We start from the raw sequence: 22093 nt of genomic DNA on the forward strand, positions 1-22093 counted from the left end.
AGGTAAATATTAATATATCCAACTTTCAGACAGAAGGAAATGAGGCATGTGAGATAAAATTATTCTTAATTGATTGCTTACCCCACCTTTCCATGTCCTACATAATGAAACATCTGAGTTGTAGTTGAATGCCAGTAACCTCTCCAAAGTCAGAAAACCAATCTCCATCTTGATGTGTTCACTTTGTCCCTCACAAACTCAACTGCTTAATTTCCCAACCGATTCATTTACTCGGCAAATACTTTTGAGTAGGTTTCTTGTACCCAGCATGGCCCTTGGCCCTGTCTGTACAAATAGGAACAAGTAAATCTCCATCAATACAGAAAGGGGCCTGCTCTACTTCTTCCTTTCTAAGTAGATATTCAGTTCAAATACCAACACAGAGCAATTTGAACATAAATATTTTAACCTCCAAAAGTTCCCAAGATATCTACAATTGTTTGTGGTTAAGAAGTAGTACCCAAGAAATAGTATTCTCCACAGAAAATAATGTTCCTAGTAAATACACAAGAAAAAAGTAAGGCATGTCCACATGTCCTAGTATATAATCTGCTTTGAACTCCCTTATTAATATATTTGTTCTTCATAAATAAATGACTTGAATTATGCTGTCCTGATTAGTATAGTGAATAACAGCTTATCATCAAAAAAGAACATTTTCATGAAAGGTTATTTCATCTTTCCAGTTTTCCTCATCACTCCTTACATAAAAGTCTAATGAAATCTCAGACAAATGCAGAACGTTACATTTTAAAACAGAATCATGATCAGCACTCATCTTTTTCTCACACTGGAGTTTCTAGTATTTCTTTTATGTTGATCATGATGTACACTGAATGCACAAGAAATCTTCAGCATAAAAGGCTGAAGACTCAAAGAAGACTTCTTAATCAAAGTCTATGGATCCGTTTAATTTTCACATGCTGAAATAAATCCTTCTTACTATCAACTCTCTTGCTCAACATGTCAACGTTGAATTCTCCAAAACCAACGTATAGCAAACCATTGATGTTCTCAGAGTATCAGTCTCACATTCAATATAAACTTGAGGATTTATATCAGAGATAGTGTGAGTAGTGGAGGAATTATCAATATCTACATCAAACATCTGAAAAGTACTGAATCAAACTGGAGAATTTAACAGAACTATTGGCTTAATTTTACTCAACTTAATTAAAACAAACAAACAAACAAAAAAACACCTTACAGGAAGTTTAGCACAAATTTAGCACATAAGGAAATAAACATATGGCTAAGTGGGGAAATTTTTTTTTAATGCGTTCTATCATAAGGTAATTCTGATCAATGACTCTTCCTCTATGAAAGAGGCAGGATATAACTGATAGCTGTTTTTTACTTCATTGACTAAGCACATGCCCGGCAACATGATTGTCAGGACATACCATGTATAGAATTGCTCCAGAAGTTAGGTCTCCTTTTCTTTTCAGTTTATTGTTTTACCTACTGAATTATTCCTCTTAATACATGCCAAGTTTCATTCGTTTCTTCTAAACATAGAGTTATACTTAGGAATACTCCATGACTGGTAAGAAGTTGATCCCTACTCATGTCTGAGTAATTCAACTTAACAATTTGATAATTATGTTCCCTTTACTATCGACTTATTCCTTAGAAGCATATTTTACCTGAATATCACAAAATGTGCTCTCAGCTAAACAAAGGATGATAGTCCAATAATTTAAGGCCTGGCCTTGATTATAACACTAGAATATTATTTTAGAACATAAAAAAGGCATGGTAAAACAGTTTTAAAAGTAAATTATATAATAAGAAAATTTCTATTAAAAAATAGAGACAGAAAACTAAATACATAAATGTTGGAGGACATGGAAAGTTGAAAGCTTCCTACAGTTACCGATGGGTGTATACATTCTGGATCCCATGACCAGAAAAGCCACTCACAGTTCTATAATGTATATTTGATAAAGGTACATAAGAGAGAAGAGAGAAACAGAAGTGGGAATAGATGAAGGGGAAATCTGGGGCTTCGCATGGGCCAGTGATGACACAGCACCCTGAATAGTAGGTTGTAATTCATTCACCTCACTGTAACCAAAAATAGATATGTGATTGTCTCATGGTTGGGATGTGATGGTTAGTTTTTATTTTTTATTTTTGTGCTTTTCTGTATTTTCAGATGAGCCTATTTTACCTTCATACTTACTCGCTACAGTTATTCCACAGATTTTTGAGTTATATTTATACAGGTTCATTTATACAAAATAAAATGTACCTATTTAGTACAGATCGGTGACTTTTAACACATACAGACAGGACTCCTTAGATTTTTAAGTGACTTGCTTGAACCAGAGCTTCTGTACCCAAATCCAGTGTTTTTTCCACTACCTCAAAATAACTTTCAAAAGTTACCCCAAAACTTCCCTTCATTTCTGTTTGTATTTCATAATAATACATCATACCATTTTATAACCTTAAAAAATTAATTACTATAATAAACGCCTCCACACAAGTGTATGTGGGAGGACATCATTAGATGTGCCCTTTGTTAGGTGAAACAATGGAATTGAGAGAAAGTAATTTTTCACAGTGAGAAAGCAAAGACCAGATAGGAAATCAGGACATCGTGGGCCTGACATTTGCTTTGGTGAATTTTAATGACTAACCTTTTTGCCGAATCGTGGTTGGCCCATCTTAAAAAGATAAGGAAGCCAAGATTCCATATCTTTAAAAGTAAGCCATTCTAGAAGGAGTGATAACTTCCAACTCACTCCTGGTGTCCTTCTTTCTACCTACCATGGATCATTTGGGAGATCCAGGGGAGTTTTTGGAGGTATTAGAAACAGAGACAAGAGTAATGTTGAAGGGAAGAAAAATGAGCCGCTGGCTCCAATCGACACAGCACAGTGAGTCTGGACACAAGGAGATGGATACGATATGAGGTCAGCCACCCAGACGATGGGAGGATATTCCTACAGCTGTTAGGACATTGTTCCCAACTGGACTGGCAACAGCTTGTAGTCTAGCTCAGAAATCAGATCTCCCTCACCCAAAATAAATTAATTAACACCCACCCCTCTGAGTTAAATAGCCCTGTCCGCCTGCCCAGCTTCTGTCAGCATTCTTTCTTCCTTAATGCCTGCTCCTTCACTGAGCTTTCCAACTGCCCTCAGCGCTGCCAAGCAGACAGTTCCTGTTCTTTAATTCGCTTTTATCATGTTAGAAGATTGCCATCAAGCCTTAATAACATTCTGCAGCCCAGGGAGACATGAGCCATCCCTAAAGCCCAGCTAACGTTTTGTTACAGGCATCTGTGCAAAAGATTGACATCTGCCCAGGCTCAGGGAGCACAGGACACACACACTCTGAAGAAGCATCAGTTGAGGGGGTGACAGAAAATAGACTAGCCTCTTTTGACTTTATTCTTTTGTCAGGTTTCTTGTTCTTTTTAGGACTATCCAATGATCAGCCAATACTCTTTTATAATCTAAAAGATGACCAAGGACAGTTGAGACTAAAATCTTGAGAAGCGTTCCCTGCCAACTTTCCAGATGGCCCTCAACGCGTCGTAACGTTGCATTGATGATGATGATGGTAACACTCTGCCTTCATTTAGTGCTTTATTTAGCTTCCAATGGCTCTCACGTGCCTCACACATCAGGTCAATGAAAAGGGATCTGAACAAATTGATTTTGCAAAATAATCACCCAAATAGCTGCTTAGTGAGAGAAAATTTTAATTTTCAATCAGATGATGATGTTGGCAAGCAAATATGTAATTATTTGCAAACTCAGACATATATTACTTGAAGCACTGCCAGGACTACAGCCTTCTGTGGCCTGGGACAGCCTGAGAAGAGGGAAGACAGAGCCCAGTGTTGGGATAGCCTGTGAAGGCTCTTGATTGAGCACAGACACACCAGAAAGGGGCGGCGGCAGGGTTGGGGCTGGTGGCGGTGCACGAAGAGAGACTTCTCTAACTTTTCAGTGTGGCTTGACACCAATTATAAGAAACACATCAATTTGCCTACTGTACAACGTTTCCTTCTTAGAGACTGTGCATGAAACCTATCCCTGGCCTCAGGAGACCTTAAACCTAACTAATCGTTTGGCTTTGTCTCTGGAGAACTTCTAACTTTTTGCAGTGATTCTCATCCATGGTTGTACGCACTAAAATTCAGGGTCATTCTTGGATAATTTTTCACCATATGCATGAAGAGGCCAAGAAAGCCATTTGTAAAGACAGGGAAAGAGGAAATGCAGATAAACAGAGGAAAACTGAAGCAGAGTTTGGAGTGGGGAGTGCTAGCAGGACAGAGAGAGAAATGTCCCTTAGCTCCCAGTCTCATTCCCATTACTGGCTCTGGTCTGATTGCAGGAGAATACAGTTAGTTTTCTAGCCTGTTTGGTTCAGACACCTCTGAGGAACGTGGGATTTGAGGAACCCCCACTGGGAAATGTTGCCAGTTCTGTCAGCCTCCCTGTTTGACATTCAGATCACAGCCATGTCCTTGCCTGTCCTCTTGAAAGAGTCCTTTGCTTCTGACTTCACAGCGCCCTCTTAGTGTTCATGAGTTTGCGTATTAGGGTCTTTCCCTCAGTTCTCAATGTTCCAGCAGTGGGTCAGCTCTCTGCAGGATTAGGGGAATTCATGAGCTTTACAGATCGCTCTGGATCACTGTGTTCTATCCTGAAGCTCTCCAAAGAAAGAAGCAATTAATCTATTTTACAGAAGATAGAGCTGTCAGTGAGGCCAAGTGCAAGGACCACAGACCCAGAAGCCAACCGACTGGCATTAAAATACTAGTTAGGAGTCAAGTTGTGAGACTGGTAAGTTCATTTTTCTTAACATCGCTGAACTTTCCTCTCTTTGCCTGTAAAATATTAGGACTCACCACATGAAAATGTCATTTCTGCAGGTCAAAAATGATAAAGGATAAGTAACTTCACAGGGATAAATCTAACAGCATCATACGTGTCTCACAGGTGAATGAGAATTTGAGTTTTGAATGCCTCATGTTTTTAAGATATATAATAGAATTAAGATATAATAGAGCCACAAAGTGAGCTCAGCCTTTTGCCAAACAACCTCACCGTAACAAAAAAAATTAAGATTTTATTTATTTATTTGAGACAGAGAGAGAGAGAGCACAAGTGGTGGGGAGGGGCTGAGGGAGAGGGACAAGCAGCCTCCCCACTGAGCAAGGAATCCCAATGTTGGGCTCTTTCCCAGGACCCTGAGATCAGATCACGACCTGAGCCACCCTGGCACCCCATAAAGCAACCTCACATGAATACCATCTTTCTGCAACCACGGTGTGGAACAGGTCTTTTGGCTGGTGATGTCCTCCCTACAGTGACAATCAGCTATATCAGTAGTCAGTCTCTGCCAGGGCAGGTTAGCCAGTCCCCACGTGGCTAGTCCTTAGGTGTCAATCCTAAGAGAGGCAATGCCATGGTGGAGTCCTCTTCTTGTTCTAGAAATTCTAAAATTATAAATTTGCAATGGCCGAAGTCTATGCTGAATGATTCAAGCAATCCCTCTTCCTGGACCACTTACCCTTAAATAAACACATCACTTGTTCCCCAGTTTCTCCCAATCTCTGTACTTAGTGTTACACTGTCAGTGGGGTGACCAGATTGCTGTCAACGGTGCCTGGGACTGGGTCAGTTGACGTCCGTTATTCCAGAATTACTAAATAGTGCATACTCAATATAAGTTTGCAATAGTGCATACTTATTTGCATACTCAAAATATCTGCATTAGAAAATAAATGAGGGGGGGGACGCCTGGGTGGCTCAGTTGGTTAAGCAGTGCCTTCGGCTCAGGTCATGATCCCAGCATCCTTGCTCCGCAGGGAGCCTGCTTCTCCCTCTGACTCTGCCTTCCACTCTGTCTGCCTGTGCTCGCTCTCGCTCGCTCTCTCTCTGACAAATAAATAAATAAAATCTTTAAAAAAAAAAAAAAAGAAAAAAGAAAATAAATGAGGGGGGCACCTGGGTGGCTCAGTGGGTTAAAGTCTCTGCCTTCAGCTCAGGTCATGATCTCAGGGTCCTGGGATCCAGCCCTGCATCGGGCTCTCTGCTCAGCAGGGAGCCTGCTTTCCCCTCTCTCTCTCTCTCTGCCTACTTGTGATTTCCCTCTCTGTTAAATAAATAAGTAAAATTGTAAAAATAAATAAATAAATAAATAAATGAATAAATAGAATGAGGGGAGCCTGGGTGGTTCAGTAGCTTAAGTATCTGACTATTTCAGCTGAGATCATGATCTCAGGGTCATGAGATCAAGTTTTGGCCTTGGACTCCATGCTCAGTGGGAAGTCTGCTTGAGATTCTGCTTGAGGTTCTCCTTCTTCCTCAGTCCCGCCCCCTGCCTGCACATACTCTTTCTCTCAAATAAATAAATGTTTAAAAAAAAAAAAAGAATGAAAGAAAGAAGTGATATAATCATTCTGCCTTCCCTGACAACTTAGATAAAATCTGCCACTACTTCTCTTAACCTGCCTTATTATTCTTCACATCATAATGATTTGTCTCTTACAGTCTGTCTTGCCATTGTAAACTGCTCTACAGCAAAGACTTAAACAATTGTGATAAATGCTATATTCCAGCATTTAGAACAATCCCTAGAAGACACTTGGGAGGTATTCCAAAGATCCTTGTTGAATGAATTTAAAAATTAAGGATTGAGACAAGTTTCCTTTCTAAATAGTAATATTTATTTTAACTAGCTGGTAAAATAATAATCAACTAAACCCATACCCAGTCTTTTCTTAAAATGCTTCAACATTCTTATACAGCAGTATTCTTTTTACAAATGTGTTGCCTTGCAATATTTCCTCCAACCTACTCAAGACCCACTGCCCTCCACATTCCCAGTAGAGTATTTTGCCCATGGCCCTTAGGTGTATTTTCAAATGACTTGCTTTGGGTGAGCCTCTCCAGAGTGTCTGTTCCCTCAGGTCTACTAAGTTGGCCATGGGTCATATAACCCTACCCTTTGGCTGGCCCAGCAAGATTACTTGGAATTAGAGCACAGCAGTTCTGAGAGTTTCCAACAGCGAGCAAGATAAAGAAAATCGCTGCCTTCACTCCAAGGGATTTGCAGCTCTTGGCTCTTCATGAGGCCTGGGATAATGTCTTGCCATGTATACCTCTAGTTACTCCACCTGTTTACTGAACCTACTTTGAATAGATTTATGTGGCTTACAGCCAATAACTGAGTCGCTGGGGAAAATTCACCAAAAGAACTGCTCCTTCTTATTTCTGTAAAGCATCATCTAGGCATAAACTCCCTGGTGATCACTTCTCTGGGACCCAAAACTCCAAACAGGAAAAGCTTTCACTCTCTGGACCTGATTAGACATAGACTGGCTTTAGGGAAATGGAACATCGGAATGAAAACATATTAATGGTTCAAAGCTATTTCATGAATTTCCTTGACATCCCCACGCTCACCAGACATTACCGACATGTGTGTTTCTGTTACCTAAACATAAAATATCTAAAATAGAACATCATTATTCCTTCTTCTCTTCTTTCTAATCAGCTCCGCTTCTGCCAATAGCACTCCTTTTTTTTTTATTATTATTAATTTTTTATTTTTTATAAACATATATTTTTATCCCCAGGGGTACAGGTCTGTGAATCACCAGGTTTACACACTTCACAGCACTCACCAAAGCACACACCCTCCCCAATGTCCATAATCCCACCCCTTTCTCCCAAACCCCCTCCCCCCAGCAACCCTCAGTTTGTTTTGTGAGATTAAGAGTCACTTATGGTTTGTCTCCCTCCCAATCCCATCTTGTTTCATTGATTCTTCTCCTACCCACTTAAGCCCCCATGTTGCATCACCACTTCCTCATATCAGGGAGATCATATGATAGTTGTCTTTCTCCGCTTGACTTATTTCGCTAAGCATGATACGCTCTAGTTCCATCCATGTTGTCGCAAATGGCAAGATTTCATTTCTTTTGATGGCTGCATAGTATTCCATTGTGTATATATACCACATCTTCTTGATCCATTCATCTGTTGATGGACATCTAGGTTCTTTCCATAGTTTGGCTATTGTGGACATTGCTGCTATAAACATTCGGATGCACGTGCCCCTTTGGATCACTACGTTTGTATCTTTAGGGTAAATACCCAATAGAATAGCACTCCTTTTTAAGGAGATTTAAAATTTCTGCCCTACAATCCCATCCTCTTCCTTTGTCTCTCTCCACGTGGTTACCAAACCTGTAAGTATTACTGTGCTCCCTCCTCAATGGATCTCAGTGCATCCCTTTGCATATGCCTAAGTCCTCAGTGTGAAAAGAAGACTGTACTCAGAACTGGTAGATCTAGGCTTATTCCAAACTGCCCTGCTACCTAGCTTCAAGTCCAGCCACATAAAAACTCACACATTCTGGGCACCTGGGTGGCTCAGTGGGTTGGCTGCCTTTGGCTCGAGACGTGACCTCAGGGTCCTGGGATTGAGTCCCGCATTGGGCTCTCTGCTCAGCAGGGAGCCTGCTTCCCCCCACCTCTCTCTCTGCCTGCCTCTCCGTCTACTTGTGATCTCTGTCAAATAAATAAAATCTTAAAAAAAAAAAAACAACTCACACATTCTGAGTTTCTAAATGTAAAAATATAGGCCAGATCATTTGAATGGAGGAAGCTGAGCATCCAACCTGTCTGAAACAATTAAGATTAACTATCATTTCTTATCCAATAAATTCACTGTTCAATAAATCCTATGTGCACTTTACACCATCAAAGTGTTTCCATGCGGTGATTTTTTTCTCTTTCCTTTCTACCTTTCCATTTACTTACTTTTCATTTACTTCTTTCCCTATGCCCATATACTGTTTCTATTTTTGAAATATCTTGTTTCAGCTCTCTCCACGTTTGATTTTTATGCCCTGGCACCTGGAGAACACATGAATAAGTTCCAATTTTAGATGGTACAGCTGGGCTTTTATGGGAAATGGAAAAGGACAAAACCCCTTTTTAACAACCTGGTGAGCTCATCTGGCTTTTCTAACTGTTGCTTTATGTTTCATGTTTCAGAGGACTAAGTAACATTCTCTTGTCAACAAAGCACCAGTGGCCCTGAGTGCAATCCCTTGTTGTAAAAACAGACAGAGATAAATAACCTGGCTTGTACATTTCAATATTTTATGAATGGACTCTAGCCTCAGGGAACTATCTCAGACTCTAAGTCATAACTCAGTCAATGATTCACTGCATATGGTTAGTTAAAAGTCTGAGTCTCTCTGACTGTATCAATGGTCCATAACTGTATCATTCTTAAAATCTCCTTTTGTACCAAATACTTCAATATCCCCTTTACTATTCTGAAATGAAAAGCATAGACTCTATAATCCATCTACACAGAAATAACAACATTCCCACCACTGTTTCTTCTTTACAATTCTAAAGCACAACAGGCTTTGAAATCTGAAAACTTTTATCCAAGTTTGGCTCTTAAATTTACCTGGCTGCATCCCCCAACCTGAACTGATGAGAATTATGTATTTTATTTTTCCCATCTGCTATGAATAGTTGCTACAACAAAATCAGTGCATTTGGTAGCAGATCCCATATTCCACAGAGTACTACATTCTATTAGCTGTATGTACTTCACTGGTTTTCTAAAATGTGAAAACGACTGAAAATAATTCTGGCTAAAATATTCAGAAAATGGTTTTTGTAACCATGTAACCTACCTTCACACAAAAACTCAGTATATACTCTAACTCTAGCATAAAGAAGAAATAAAGGATACTAATTTATAAAAACCCATACCCACATCATTATGTAAGCCCTTGGACATGACATAGTAGCAGGTATATTGAAGTGGACTGATGCCTGTGCCAAGTCCTAGAAGCAACCCATCACTGGGTATCATAGGCACACATGCAAACTGGCAAGCGTGGGTCATGTCAAGTCCACAACTGCATGACCAACACAATGACATAATTTTCTGAAATGAAGAATAACTTTTGACAAAATGTCCAACAAAGCAAAAATACTATACTCTCTTCAATTTACACATCACTTGCATTTCCTGGAAAATGAACTGTGTATTAAAATTTTATTGGGGCATCTGGGTGGTTCAGTCAATTAAGCATCTACCTTCAGCTCAGGTCATGATCTCAGGATCCTGGGACTGAGCCCTGTGCAGGGTCCTTGCTCAATGGGGAGTCTGCTTCTCCCTCTCCCGCTTCCCCTGTTTGTGCTCTCTTCTCTCTCTCTCTGTCATATAAATAAAATATTTAAAAAGAACTTTATTAAAAAGCAACTTGTGTTCACACATCAGACAGAATTCATCTCAAAGCTAATATTTGTATTTGAATTTGTACAGGATAGATACACATTTGTGGGGCCGGTCTCTCCCACGCATGGCAAGACATCTAGAATCCCAACTTTACTAAATGACAGAGGAAGCCCCTCCTTAAATTTTAAACAACAGAAAAACACTCTCCCCTCATTTCCAGAAGGCCACCCCCCATCCCTCAGAGGGGAGTAATTCAAATTTGTATTAGCATTATTTTATCCAGATTTATTTCCTCTCTGATCATTATGATTTTCACCTAAATGAGTTGCCAAAATACATTACCTTTGATTTTATGTAACAGTAAAGTTAGGATACAAAAAGTATATAAACATCTACAAGTACCAAAACATTTGATGATGCAGGAAAAGGGACACAAATAAGGAATACAAATAAATTATAATCTAAAGAGTTACATGCAATGCTTCCTTTAATTATTTATTAAAACCCACAAGTAAAGTGAAAGGAATGTTTTTCCTTAAAAAGCACTGAACTGATATATCTTCAGTTTCTCTAAGACCACAGTAGCCTTAGGAGGATTTGGAAAACAGATTAAATTGGGAGAGAATCTTAACCCAGTCCTTGAAGATGCTCTGGAATCTCAGCTACCTCCCTCCCCAGTACATCCCAGCCATATAGGAACCCTGATATCATGATTGTTAGCAGCATTCTGTCTGCGGGCATGCATATTGCCCCTGCTTCTTCCCCAAGACCCTTGTTCCATTCATTCTTCTGCTGTCCATTCCACTGATTTGATTGAGCACATATGTTAAACAGTTAAACAGCAGGGATTTAAAACCTTGTTAAATTCCTGCCCTCCAAGAACTTCCGGTATGGTCTGAGAGGCAGTATGGTAGAGATGAAGTGCCATAGACTCTGCAAGTAGGTAGGAGGGATGCTTAGGCTAAGACACAGAAGGTCATAGACAGCCTCTGAGAAAAAATTAATAGTTACTGCTGATACGATTCCCAAGAGCGCTAAAGAAAAACCTTTTGCAATAAAGGCAAATGGAAAGAAAAATATTGTTTGCATGGTTAAAGATAAAAATTTACTCCTTTTCTGAGTTTCATACTCAATGGAAAGAAAACCGGATGGTAGTCCATTTGTTCAAAAACATAGTTTTTAGAACACCTATAAATACTGGTTTACTGAATACCTATAAAATATCATATAACCCTAAGTCCTTATCTTCGTTATTTTTTCTCAAGCTATGCTTTAGATTAAGAAAATCTACCCAAATATTTCCTTCTCAAGAGCTCTTAATATTCCACAGATGCTATCTGGTTTTGCCTCACTTTCTCTATAAAAAGGATGTACATTTTTATCACCACAGTTGAGGGCACAAATACCCAAAAGTACTATGTGTCCAAAGACATGTTTTTGCCACTTTTAGTGACTGTCTATTAGTTTACAAATAAAGTGAGAGGATAAATAAAAAGCTTGGTGGTGGTAACTTACCATTCAATAAGTAAGATTAGCTCTTAGAATAGAAATGTTCCTGAGAAAACTGTTTTTGCTATTTTGGAAGTAATATCATAGCTGGAACATGGAACTGAGAAGTTGCTTCTCAAACGTGGAAGATATAAAAACATTTTCCATTTTCATGGCCTATTTAGATAAGTTTAGACTGGTTGCTGCTTTGAATGCCAAAATATTCTTGGTTTTTCATTTGTGAACTACATCTTTCTTAATTTCTCAGCAATTAAATTGTGCAATTTTAAATTGTGAAGTCTAATTGGAGATAAGAAGCTGGATCCTTAAAAAGTATAAGTTGAAGTGAAAAACTCACTTTAGCTTATACTAATGCTTTTCCTTTTGGATAATCTCCATTTCAGATGCTTCATAAATAATAAATAATAATGAGAGAAATCACATCTATTAAGGATTTTCTAGGTGCCAAAAATGCTCCATATGTTACTTCTTTTAGTTCTTAAAGTAAACCTGTGAAATATGTAATAATGTCCCAACTTTACAGATGGGAAAAATGAGACACTAAATACTTTACTCAAAATCATTAAGGCAGAACAGAGATTCAAGCACAAAACTGGCTGATTTTGCTTTCCAGATTATAGACATCATGATATCGGAATGAAAAGACCAACTCTTTGATGTTTCTATTCTCCCACTTCTGGGTTCCTGCTTTCATGCTCAGAAAATGCAACTGGATTCTTATCCTCGATACGTCCTTATTCTATGACCTGTGCTCCCCACAGCTTCCATGCAGTAGATTTCACTCAAATATCCCTTTTGGGAGCATCACGTAGGGGAAAAAAATTTAAAAGTCTCTGAGAGATTGTAGTACAAACTCACTTGATGGTGGTAGACCCTTCATGAGTCTGATGCCAAATGTCATAAATGTTAGGAAACCAGAAGCCAAATACTACACCACAGTAATGTTTTATAACTGCTCTGGTTGGTTTCATTTATCATCACCTTCCAATACCTACACTTTTTCTCCCATTTCTAGGATATATGTATCTCTTGAAAGAACCTGAAAACAGCAGTTGGCTAAATCCATAATGTACCAGCCCAATCGTGAGAAGGGAGACGATGGACAATGCTTACAGAAAGTCAGAACTAGAAAGAAACTTAGATATCAAAATACATTTGATCAGTTTCCAAAGAAGAGAACCAGGGTGGTCTCATGAGTGGTTAGGAACATTATCCAAACTAAGACTGGTTTCCAATGGAGATGTTGTTTCATTACCACTGTTCCGTGCTACCAAGTCTGAATAATGCCTAAGAGATCATATCTACACTCTTGGGTTAAGTTTTAAGTTCACTTTGCTTATTGCTATGCTATGTACATTGAATATATAGCCCCCTGAGCCGATGAGTATTGTTACGGATCCTCTTTCCTATTAGTTCCCCTGATAGATGCTGGTCACCTGTTTCTCCATTATTTTCCCTTCTACTCCACACCTGTTGGGCTCTGCAGCCTTTGGCTTTACAACTTTACCTTAGCCTTTATCTTCCTTCCATCTCAAATTTCAGTGCAAAGCTTATATATTATTTTATTTGGAACAACAAGCAGGAAAGTGAAGCTTGATAGAGGCCAAGAAAAACATTAAGACCAAAGGAGAGTGTCATTATTCAGGCAAACTCAAAGGACCTACTGAAAAGAGGAGAGAAAGGAAGGAAAAAGAGAAGAAGCCAGTAATGGACAGCCCTCAAATTAGAGAAAACAAAGAGGTTTATCCAGAAGAGTGTGAAAAATTCATCTCCCACTCAGAAAAGCACCTGTGTTCAATGAGGTCGGGGGGGGGGGCATGGCAGCAGAGGAGTCTGGGTAGGGTGATCAATGCAGGGCTAATGTGAGGTGGGGGAGGGGACAGGGTCAGGGTTCTGACTCCTTCTCTGGGAACAGCCTCCATCATGTGCCCAAATAAATGGGAGACAGCTTACAGAAATCGATAGTAAAAAGGGAGCTAGCAAAAGAGCTAGGCCAGAACTGGTCAGGTTGTCAGAGACCCAAGAGAGTGTATAAGGGTTCGGGACAAAGCTCTAGGACTAGAAGGACCTGATGCAATGATACTTGTGACAGATAGAAACCGAACTGAATGGAGGAGGTCAACAAAGAAGAAATTAAGGTAAGGCTGCAGGTCAGTGCTTTGTGGGGGCTTGCCCTGGGTCTGTGGGTTCGGGCAGCAAACCCGGTCTCCCACCATCTGCCAACTAGTCTTCTACATTAGTCTCTCTTGTGTCAGAAAACGAATGGGACCCCAGTGCCCAACGCTGAACTAGAGAAAGCTGAGGCTTCCCCCACGGGTAGCATGCAGAACAAAACCAGAGACAAGGGAGTTGGTGGTAAGGGTGACACAGGAGCTGAATTCATATCGTGGCACTAACCATGTTAGCAGACATGCTACCCATGCAAAATGGGGCTTTGAAAGTGAGGCAGTGTCTGTTCTGGAAAGTTTGTCTTCTCCATGGAACCAGCACCAAAATCTAGCTTCCTGGAATCGGAGCAGCTCAGGACCCAGGCACTGCATGGCTAAGTCCACATAGTACCTGGAAGAACCCAACAGCCTGAGAGGAATGTTCCCATGCAGTCCACTTCGGAATCCTGCCCCCATCTACACACATCCAAGCCCCAAGTCTTAAGTCCCCCACAGTGTATGACTGCTTCTGAGAGCAGGAGGCATCTTACCACATATGCTGCAGATCACAAGCAAAGCCAACTTTTAAGTAGTGAGAACGACTGTGTTCCAGAATCATCTCCACTACGTTTTCTTATCTTACACAAACAGACTGTAGCTTTCCTAAGGAAAGCACATTAAAGTAAACATAAAGTTAAAAGTGTGTTTTTAAACCTTCCCACCTTTAAGGCAGTAGGCACAGAAGAAAAAGACTGTTCATTCACTGGTAAAGAACAAAGGATATCACCAAGGAATGACATTTATTTTAGAAGAACTTTAAAAAAAAATGCTGAAATTCTTATGACCTGTACTTATTCAAAGGTAGTGGCTTTCTGTACTTCATGAAAAGGTCACATTTATGGTTTCTGACAGAACAAAACATTTTACCATGTTGGCCTTAGAAAACCAGTGGATGATAAATATCAAAAGACATATAACTAAAAAAGACCAACATGTGATCTAATTTTTTTTTTTCTTTTCAGTCTTTCCTGGCTGTTTTGGGTAAGCCCTGCCTGGGAGGGATATCAGTAAGGTTCTAGTTGGGAAAACAGCATTGACCCTAGGTACTTCACAGAGAGACTATTTACTAGAATTGTTAAACAGGTGTTAGATAAGAGAGAATGCCACGGATGATGAGGTGACTCAGAAAGGAGACACTGATCGGTTCATTTCTCTAGTTTTGCATGATAAAGTACTTCAAACTTCAGGGGCTCAACACAACAATCTTTTTTTTTTTTTTTTATCATTATCTTTCACAAGTCTGGGATTTGAGTGGGCACAGTGATGGCCCTCATTTGGGTTCCCTCATGCATTTAGGTCAGATGCAGAGGAGGGTGTAGTCATCTTGAAAGCTTACTTGCTTTCATGTGTGTGATGATCAATGCTGGCTGTTGGCTAGGACCTCAGCAGGAGCTGTGGGCCAGAACACTCACACAGAGTTTCTCCATGTAGTCTGCCCTTCCTTACGACATGACTGTGCCAGTCTTCTTACTTGACGACTCCTGCTTCAAAGGAAGTAATCCAAGAAGAAGAGGTAACCCCTTCAAACATCACTGTCCCTTCTGCTCTACTCTGTGGGTTGATTAGTGAATATGTTTGGTCTAGATACAAGGGGAGGGGACACCAGCCCCATCTCCTAGTGCTAATGTCAGAGAATTTGTGGACATATTTAAACCACGAGACAGAGAAAGCAGCTACCAGTCCTATGTGTGGGACAACAGAAAGAGTCAATGTTGAAAGAAACAAGGATTGTGGAATTGGAGCCGTAGGAATTGCTAAGAAACAGAAGGGAAACCAGGTCGTGCTACCCCAAGACCACAAAAGCAATACTAATTAATACATCATACACATTGTTCTTGTTGTCTGTATCTTCCATAAATAAGCCTGACTTGACAAAGTACTGACTGGTATACTAGTAATTAATTACTAGCATAATTACTGATTTTTTGTTATGACAATATGTTCCAGTGAACAACTCTATCGAAGTAAGCAGGCTGCTTTCTAAAAACTAAGTCTTATATTTTGGAATACAAAAGTCAGGATCACAAGAAAAGACAATGGTACTAAATTTAAAAAAACCCAAGAGGCATAATAACCAAATGCAATGTGTGGTCTTGACTCAGACAAATCAGTTGTAAAGGACATTTCGGCCAACTGTAGAAATTTGAATATAAGCTGGGTTTTAGGTGAGACAGAAGTTTGCTGAACAAGAAAGATGAAGATCACTGACTAAGAAAAGAAGCTTACAAAACGGAGTGTACAATACAAATACATACTAAGGTATTAACTGTGGTGATCCCTGAAGGAGTGGGAATATGATGTTTGTTTTCCTTTTAATTTAGCTTGTTTTGTTTTTAATTTACTACATGCATGTGCATTATTTCTGTAACTATAAAAAAGGTTATTTTAATAAGAGTGTTTTAAAAATAATTATGACATACAGACAAACTCACTGTCATATAGAACCTGTTTCAGATTTGCAATTTCAGAAATGCAATGTCAGGCTGAGAAACAAATTTATGTTCATGAACTCTGATTTCAGACAGAAGCCAGAGACAGAGATATGACTCCGTGTGGGAATCAACATACTTTTTTTTTTTTTTATTCAAAGCGATATGAGTGACTCAAAACAAAGTGCTAAAGAAAAGGAAATTGAAAAGTCTTCCTGTAAACTAATTTCCTCTCTCGTCTCAGCCCATGAAAATATCTAAGTCTCTTCATCTTAAATTAAAGTTTATGCTCCCCATAGTTCTTTCCTTGACATTCTTCTTTTTTTTTTAATATTATATATTCATACAAAGCAGACCATCATCTACTGTGATGACTCCCAAATGTATAGTTTCATTCCTGATTATTCCCCTAAGCATGGATACGATTGCTTACTAAACATTTCCAACTGAACTCCCAGGGGAACCTAGAATTAAGTGTCCAGCAGGAAAGTTAATCATACTTTTTCCTGTAAAACATATTGACTTTATATTTCTAATCCTTATTAATGATATCAAAATCAACCTAGCAAATCAAGTCAGGAATGTGATGGTCATCCTAAATTTCTTCATAATCCCACCCCCCATACACATACCTAGTTATTCGTAGAGGCCTGCTAATCTATCCTTGCAGAAAATCTATGTAGCTACTAAGACTAATAAGTCAGTTTTCAAGGTTTCAGGATAAAAGATCAATGTCCAAAAATCAACTATAATTTGCATATATTAGCAAATGTTGAAGACTGCAGATAAAAATATAATTTAGAAGGGATAAATCTGTTAAAATATGTGCAAGATCTAACACGGAAAAACTATAAAATATTGAAAAAAGAAATTAAAGGAGATTTCACTAACTGGAGAAATATTTCATGTCTATAGATCAGAAACCTCAATTTACTTAAGGTGGCATTCTTCCACAATGAATATACGTATAGCTTCAACAAAAGGGCAGTAAAAATCCCAGGAGGCTTTTTACAGACGTTGATAAGTAATTCCAAAATTTATTTTTATTTATTATAAAAGAACTAGAATAGCCAAAAGAACCTTGGGGGGGGGGGAACAGAGTTCTTCCACCTTACTTTACTATTTATCATAAAACTAGAGTAATCAAGTCAATCATCTTTAAGACAGGCAAATTGAGCTATCGGGCTAGAACAGAGTTCAGAAATAGACCAATACATACATAACCAATTGACTTTCTATGAAGTTTCAACTACATTTCAGCGAATAATCTTTCAACACATAAAAATTCATATACATATAAAATAAACTTCAATCCATACATAACACCATACACAAATATTAACTCAAAAATGGGTCATAGATAAGCATATAAAATCTACACTATAAAATTTCTAAAACAAAGCATATGAGGAAATCTCTGTGCCTTGTGTTTGGTCAAAATTTCTTAGATAGGGTATCAAAAGCACAATCCACAAAATAAAAAAATAGTAAGTTGGACTTCATCAAAATAAAGAACTTCTGCTTTTCAAGAGACTGTTAAAAGAACAAAAAAGACCCAGTCACAGGCTGAGAGAAAATATTTGAAAATCTTATATCTAAAAAAGGACTTCTATTCAAATATAAATAAATAACTATCAACACAAGAGAGAAAAAATGAAAAAGGTAAATGCTTTGAACACTTTTCAAAGATTTGCTGATGACAGGTAAGTATATGAACTGCATCCAACATCATCTATTATTAGGGAAATGCAAATTAAAAACATAATATCATACTACTATACATCTATTACAATGTCTAAAGTTTAAGAGACTGTCTATACCAAGTATTTGGGCAATATGGGAAAGCTGGAACTCTCCCACTGTTGATGGGAACGTAAACTAAACTAGTACAACCACTTCACAAAACTGTATGAAAGTTTCTCAAGTTAAACATACGGCTACCATATAACCCAGCAATTCCAGTCCTAGATACTTACCTAGAAGAAACAAAAACATATGTATATAAAAATACTTGTACATACACGTTTACAGCAGCTTTGTTTATAATAGCCGCAAACTGGAAACACCCCAAGTCCATGGATATAAAAACTGTGGTTCATCCACTCTAAGGAATACCACTTAGCAATAAGAAATGAATGAACCACTGATACAAGCCATAACTTAGAGGAATCTCAAAATAATTATGCTGAATACCTCTATTTCTTTTAATAAACACATACACAAACTTAACAGAATAAATAAGTATTTAATATTATTATAATCTGCACACATTACACAGTGTATTTGAGATGGCCATTGAGAGGAAGGGACTGCCACCTGACCCTCAAGCTGGACCCAGGCCATCAGAGCCTCCTCATACCTTCCCCCATGCTAGGAAGGAATGCTCTGCCTACCATTCCCACAGTAGGAACTGTTTCAGGGACTCGGGCTTGAGAGAGTAAGGTGTTGTTGAGACCATCTGGATGGCATATGTAACTGAACCCAGTGAAAGCCTCCATATAAATGTTAAAGATTCTGGCAGGTGGGTGCAGAAATCTACTGGTCTTTGCCTGTAGCAAACCTCCTACAGAAGTTCCCTTGTTTATCAAACCCACCATGTACCAATCTAGAATGACCTCTTTCTTTGGTCTCTAGTTGTCCTCCACATACAGGAATCAATTTCAGATTTCACCCTGGGAACTCCTAAGATGTAGAACCAAAACATCTAAATAAATATGCCTACAGGGTGATTAACTCTTATGATATCATTGAACTGAGGACTCGACTCCCCTCAATGTCAATAATGACTATACTAAACTCTTTTACGTTCCAAAGTAGAACATTCCAATTCTCATGGTTTGCCATCATTAATTAATTCTATTTTTATATAAATGATTTTTTAAAAGATTTTATTTATTTGACAGACAGAGATCATATGTAGGCAGAGAGGCAGGCGGAGAGTGAGGGGGAAGCAGGCTTCCCTCTGAGCAGAGAGCCCGATGTGGGACTCTATCCCAGGACCCTGAGATCATGACCTGAGCTGAAGGCAGAGGCTTTAACCCACTGAGTCACCCAGGCATCCATTAATTAATTCTTCATAGACAAAAACCTTTGGAGGATTCTTAATATTTTTGAGTTAGGAAACTCAAATATGTGAACACAGCATATGTTTTGTTTTTTGGTGGACAGGGGACTCTAGTCCTGGGTTTGAGCTCCAACCACTTAGCAACTTTCAAGTTTCCCTAGTTTTGTACATACAGGATTTTAGTCCTCATAAATATCCTGTATGTGTAAGTGCATAAAGCCTAAATGCCGTGCTTAGTGCGTGGTAAACTTTCCACAAATGACAGCTACTACTAGCAAATTTCATACAAATACTTAAATAACTTTCAGAAGATTTTGAGTCCTAGTTCAAATTAATTCCAAGAAGTTCTTGGTTTCTCTCTTGGACTGAAAGCAAAATAATCCCCACTTGTCCTGTAGTATAGAATTTCCCATTTAGATTTAGATATTTACTGACTGCATCAAGATGGTAATTTTGACAGGATGTAAACTCTCCCAAGAGGGGGAAAATATAATCATCATTTTCCCATGTGATATAGAAAGTTAAATATTTTCCAGTTTCTGAAATTTCCTGTTTCTTACAAAGTATGTACTCTAGTAGGAAAAAACATTCTCAGAAAATATTCAGAAATGTGGGGGCTCTAGAAGAAGAAAAAAATTAAACAAACAAACAAACAAAAACCTTTCAGTATAACTGCTAGAGGTTTATAATTAATAAAAGTGCTTTCCCCTATATGGAGAATCAAACACCCTAGATTTGCTACAAAATACAATAGGTGTTGTATGTAAGATTTGGTTAAGAATGGAAGAAGACGGGTGCCTGGGTGGTGCAGTAGGTTAAAGCCTTTGCCTTCTGCTCAGGTCATGATCCCAGGGTTCTGGGATCGAGCCCCACATCGGGCTCTCTGCTCAGCAGGGAGCCTGCTTCCTCTTCTCTCCCTGCCTGCCTCTCTGCTTGCCTGTGATCTCTGTCAAATAAATAAATTAAAAATCTTTAAAAAAAGAAAAAAGAATGGAAGGAGAAATGACTGAACATGATTTCTCCTGGAGGAAGAATTAGTGGTACGACCTCTTTATATCTTCTTTGGGGCAGACATCTCTGAGCTGTATGTACCAGTTCTAGTTACCGGCCTATTCTTGATATAAAATTAAAGCAGAGTCCAGGAAATTTTCATTCTAGACAGTCCTCTAAAGTTGATTATCTTTTTTATTGTGAAACCACAAAGGAAATTTTAGGACAGAAATGAAGCAATATGTCTACATACAGTTTTTGAAATGACACTAAGCTTCTCCTTCTGACTCATCTTCCTTAATGCTTTCATGTTCTTTGAGTAAAGAGCGCCTTCAAATGTTCCATTTCTAATCAGAAATTTTTGTATCATTCCTAAGAGGTTAGATATCTTTTTAAAATGTTTCACTGATTTATAACAGTATAGAACTTCCTAACAGCTGGTTCAGCCATATTGAAATTTGTGGCCCAAGTCCCACCATCTTGGAAAGTTGATACATAATTAGCCCCAAAGTGTAGGCACAGTATATATAATGTCATTATGTCCCCTTTTCTTAATTTTTACTTTATGAATTAATTATTTTATATGTTTTTTAGAATTTTTAGACTTTTGTGTTCATTTGCTAAGACTGCCATAAGGAAGTATCACAAATTGAGTGGCATAAACAACAGAAATTTATTGTCTCACAGCTCTGGAGGCTGGAATTCCAAGATCAAGGTGTAAGCAGAATTGCTTCTTTCTGGGGGCTGTGAAAAAAAAAATCTCTCCTATGCTTCCCCTCTAGTTTCTGGTGGCTTGCTAGTAATCTTTGACATTTACAACTTATCTAAGTATTATCCCAAATTCTGCCTTCATCGTCGTATGATGTCCTCCCTGTATATCTGTGTACAACAGTCATACCAGGTTAGGCCGTAGCCTAAAGACCTCATCTTGACTTAAGTAAATACATTGGTAGTGACCCCATTTCCAAATCAGGTCATGTTTTCAGGTACTAGAGGATAGCAGATATGATTTTCAGGGACACACTATTCAACTCAGAGCATACATATAAACATACATATGCTGCATAGGAAACTTTTTAGCATATCATTGATATATTAACATTGGCCTTCTCCATGCCTTTTTTCATAAGAAAAAGATGAGTTTCTTAAGACCATCAACAATGTGGAACAATATAATAGGCAGAAGTTCTAAGATAAGTTACTTCAATGGAGCTAAGAGTTCTGTTAATTCTTATAGACCATTCTGCCTGATGGACTCAACCACCAGCCTCTCTGAGACACAGGCAGTGTACACCCAGCCTCCCTTCTTAGCATCCTTTTTTGGTTTGTTTGTTGTTTTCTAACTCTAACCATATATAGTCCCTGCCTTCTAATAAATTCTCTAAATATGAAAGAATATTTATAGCCCATAGCTCTGTGTGCTGTCCACATGACTTTGGTCATCAAGTTTAAACATAACAGCTCTGTGACACTGCAGCAAATCAGATTATTTAAATTTGTTTCAGAAGTATTCAAAGGGGTTTCATTTCTCTTTTAGTGCCAACTCCATTAAATTTAATTTCTAAAGAATTTAATTGGTTTCTAAAGCCAATGGAAGAGCAGGTCATTGTAGATTCTTCTTCTTCTTCTTCTTTTTAGATTCATTTATT

At 38.5% G+C, this 22093-nt stretch overlaps 1 protein-coding gene across 8 annotated transcripts in view; it reads right to left on the minus strand.

Moving 5' to 3' along the window:
• Positions 1 to 22093, minus strand: part of GRXCR1 (glutaredoxin and cysteine rich domain containing 1) — a 223765-nt gene that overhangs the window by 40383 nt on the left and 161289 nt on the right. The window contains exon 1 of one of the 8 annotated variants that reach the window (XM_082728787.1): positions 82 to 167. The exons of 6 other annotated variants lie outside the window; for them this stretch is intronic. The gene's annotated coding sequence lies outside the window, so the exon portion shown is untranslated. Of the gene's footprint in view, positions 1 to 81; positions 168 to 22093 lie in introns of those variants that run through there. One more of the 8 variants, XM_082728788.1, reaches the window with a different exon arrangement.

The sequence above is a fragment of the Mustela nivalis genome (genome assembly GCF_964662115.1).
Source record: "Mustela nivalis genome assembly, chromosome: 4".
Lineage (NCBI taxonomy): Eukaryota > Metazoa > Chordata > Mammalia > Carnivora > Mustelidae > Mustela > Mustela nivalis.